The sequence below is a fragment of the Netta rufina genome (assembly GCF_964035555.1).
Source record: "Netta rufina genome assembly, chromosome: 1".
Classification (NCBI taxonomy): Eukaryota; Metazoa; Chordata; class Aves; order Anseriformes; family Anatidae; genus Netta; species Netta rufina.
The window spans coordinates 126,932,232-126,936,664 of NC_140123.1; positions in this window are offsets into that span (position 1 = coordinate 126,932,232).

Below are 4,433 nucleotides of genomic sequence, written 5' to 3' on the forward strand. Positions count from 1 at the left end.
AGATCATATTTACTCTATACCTTGGAGGAGAGTGCAGAAGCAAACTCTTAGAGAGACAGGTACCTGAACCATACACCTGGCATTCATTTCTTCCAGCACTGGTTTTCACTCCAGCAACATCGTGCAGCCATCAGCACAGGGTGAGGACTCCAGCCCTCTTTGGAGACTGATCTCACTAAACTTCTGTCCTCCTTGCCCAGAAAGATGGAGAGGAGTGATTCTATTTTCTCATTCTCTGAAGCTGTATCTTCCACATGACAATTGAAACACGTGCTGTTGGGCAGGGTCGGTGCATGAGGCTTGACTCCATCCCTCCTAATGAGCTTCTGGAGAGTGGACAGAGTGAACAGGTCTCCTCAGCATGAGACGATGAGAGGCAGGGCAATTCAGCAGCCAAAGGGCAGGTGAAAATTCAACATCTATTACTGCTTTTTAAAACCAAACCTCCCAGTTTAAGGAACTACATCTTGTGATCTAGGATTTTTAAGCTTGTCAGTGCTGTGTCCCTGTATAGACAGGTTTCCCTAGAACCTTGCTAGAGTTGGCTGTGACAGTGTAATGGCTAATTGCAAAGTCAGGCTTAGGAGTGGAAGATCTGGAAGAGAGGCAGGGAGCTGAGGGTCTGGATTTGGCAACAGCCCTGGAACTTCTTCAGACCAGACTCTGCAGCAAGGCTGGGATTTGTGGTGGTTTGGAGGGGGGGATTTGGAGAGTGCACTTAAATTCCAACTTCAAAGTTCTGGAGCAATCATAAAGTCTCAGCAAGTCCCCACTTTGAGGCAAAGACAGAAGCACTGGAAGTTCTGTTTCAGAGTGAATGCTCTCCTTAAAGCACTGAAGAATCCTGCCTGTAAAGCAGGCTACTGAAAGCCTGCTCCATGTTTCATGTACAGGATAATAAGACCAGAATGAATGCCTAAATTCAGCATAGTGGTTAGGTGTTACCAGTGCTCTGTGCAGTGCCAGAAGTGTCTGCACTGAAATTGGCTTCTACTCCAGGAGTCACTTGCTCCCTGTTTGTGCACCTTTGTTTAAACAGGTGCTTTTTTCCACCTCATTATTCAATTTCCTCAGCAGGTCATGAGCAACACAGAACCCAACTCAGCAGAGCAGGATTTTCACCAGAATACTACTTTCTCTAAAACATTTTAAAAATAACTTTAGAGGTACTGCAGTTTCCTTTGCAGGTATCTCATCTCCCCATTTCCTTTATCTCTGGCAATGCTTGTATCCTTGCTCTTAATCCAAACCCAGAACTGTAGCCCATGAGGTTTGTACTTTGTATTGGTATCAGTACCTAGAGAGCAACCACTGGTTACAGCTTTGGCTTTTGCAGAGAAGGCAAGACCCACCTTAGCACTGCCATTGGCACAATGTTCTAATTATCTGTTTTGCACTGCTTAGCAAAGCACAGGCAACAGATGTGATAAAAGTCCCTGTATTCTGGAATAGGGATGTATTGGCAAAGCAACTGCTATATTGGTCACACGCACACATATATTCTGCATCCTTATTGAGTCCAGAAGGGGTAGTTCATACCTGAACACATAATTGCCAGAGGAGCTCACACCCCCGAAAAACAGAAACGCTCACATGCATATGTGTACACACGCAATGTAAAAATTGCACGTAGCAACATTTTTTACTTGCTATCCACTGCAGTTTCTCTGCCCACATTATTAAGAACTATTCCAGTTCCTTCAAAATATTCTTTCTCAGGCTTAAACTGCAGTATCTGTTGGGTCTGGCTTCTAGAGAGCATTTGGAGGGAGGTGGCGGTGTTCCCGTACGGAAAAAGTAAAGACAGAGGAAAACAAAAACAAAACCAAAAACTTTTGTACAAAATGCATCAACTTCTCTGCAGCTTAATTTTTGCCTTCTCTGCTTAGAGCTAACAGTATCCATTTGTTTATCCTTTAGAAAATTGAGAGAGTGAGGTGATTTATCCTGGGGACTTAGTGGTGCGCATTCTTCTACCCGGTTTTTGATCAACTCTTTGATCAACTCCACTGTTTGAGTACTGACTGCCTTCAGAGACACAAACCCAGCCCCATCTAGAGGACTGCAACAAAGGTGGTAAAAAGCCTGGAGGGCATGTCCGATGAGGAGAGGCTGAGAACACTTAGGTTGTCTAGTTTGGAGAAAAGGAGGCAACCTCATTGCTCTCTGCAGCTCACTGTGCAAGCGAAGTGGAGAGGGAGATGCAAGTCCCTTCTCCCTGGTGCCCAGTGACAGGGCGCACAGGAAGAGCACAAAGCTGTGCCAGTGGAGATTCAGGCTGAACATCGGGGAAAAATTCCTTACAGTGAGGATGGCCAAACACTGGAACAGGCTTTCAGATGGGTGTTCGATGGCCCATGCCAGTCAGTGTTCAAGAGGCATTTGGATAATGCCCTCAGTGACATGCTTAAGCTTTTGGTTAGCCCTGAAGAGGTCAGGCAGCTGGACTTGATCTTTGCAGGTCCCTTCCTACTGAACTCTTCTGTTATATTCTAACTGCTTGCAGGCCTCTTGCCTGTCTGTTGTCCTCACAGTCAATGGCTCCATGAGAGAAAGGACCACAGCAAAAGACAGCAGCCACATAACTTGTGCCCTGCCACAAGTTGCAGCAGGAGCAGAACCCTGCTGAGAGGTACTCACTGCCAAGGCACCCCCTGGCCATGAGTAGCTGGTCACCATGCTGGTCACAGGGGCTGGAAATGGGACTGAGTTGGATGAATTGTGCACACCAAGCCTGGGACACTGTTTTTGCTGTTCCAACATTTTTTTTCATTCTGCTTCATTGTCTGTGAGTTGGGTTGTGGGTTTTTGTTTGTTTGTTTGTTTGTTTTCCCCTCAGGATATGAGTTTCCAATCAGTAGTAAGTAGAGAACTCAAAGATGTTTGGACTCTGCTCTCACAAAACAGCTACAGAAATCAGCAGGAGCCAGGACTCTAAATACCATTGTGAGCCCATATGCTTTTATGAGGAATTTGGCTGTCCCCTGGAACTGCTGTGGGTCTACTGTGAACAAACAAATGTCAGCTGGGATTGTTCAGCAGGCACTGCCCGTACTTTTTGAGACCCATTGAAAGAAACGAAGGGCAGCCTGGTGTCAGAGTGATTCCCTTTCTTTCTCTGGTTCCTGTTCATTTGTTTATCCAGGTGCACTTTCACCTTCTTCTCGGCCATTGACACCAGAATCACTCAGCTGAACAAAGCCCTGGAACGAAAGAAAATTAAAAAAAAAAAAAAAAAAAAGAATTTGCATCTGCCCACTCTGCCAAGAACAGAAAAATCATTTTTTTTTTCTTTCTAATGCGTCAGTCTTTCCAAAATGAAAAGAAAATATTCCTAAATGTTTAAGATCTCAGTTTAGCACCTGAAGATAAACCGTTTTTTGATATAAAAATTATATAAATAATATAGATGTGAAATGGCTATTACACTAAAATAGAAGAGCTTCCTTAATTTAGGAAGTAGTTCAAGAACCAGATTTTCCTTTGAATTGTGGTAACATGCTCGGGTAAAAGTTCAGTATAAACAGCAGATAACAGGTTTAAAATTGGCCTGTAGAAAGGAGCTCCCAAACCAGATAGCATGCGTTGCCATTTTGTAGAGAGAAACCCACAGCCTGTTGGGGTGTGGGGAAAGCCACAGGACTCAAGACATGCGGTTTTTGACCTGCCTGCCTATTGCCCAAACCCTATTGCTACTGGTGAATGCATGCTGAAGTTGGCCCTGGACTGAACTAAGCAGAGGTGTGTGATACTGCTGGAGTGCACTGCAGTTAAGATTTCCTGTTGAAACTCAAACGCCTGCAGGGCAGAGATAAGAATTCTAGTTTTTCCTTCTCTCTCTGCTCTCCTGCTGGGTGTGGGAGCACCGTGTCAAGGAGCCTAGTGCTATGTATATGCAATTTTTGTGTTCAGAATCCAGTCTCCCTTTCAAGACTGAGACCTGCCTGGGGAGATGCAGACGAAAAAGGTTTGGGGACAGTATGACCACAAGAGTTTGAGTTGAGCTCCAGCCGAATGCACACACCAAGGGGTCGAGCAACAATCCATCTCAGGGCAAAACAATGGAATAGAGGCTGCAGCTGGAACAAGGACCAGGGGCAGTGCAGTGAAAAGGAAACAAGCTGTTGCTTAGCAAAATAAAAAGTAAACTTGTCTGAATGATGCTAGTGCATCCACAGGGGAGTAGGAAAGCAGAGGCTGGAGGCCAAAAGGACTTGGATTGGCTGGAGAACATCCTGAACGGTACAACCCTGTACCTGGAGCACTATAAACATAGGAATGAGGCAGAAGAAAGGAAACTTTGGGGCTTCTTGTCTGCTTCCTGGGAGAAACGACAAAAACAGCAGGTGGCTTGGAGACCTTGGAAGGAGAGAAGCTGCACTCCATCTTCTCTCCTGACCTGCTCTCCATCTCTCTGGGGCTCTCCCAAGAAA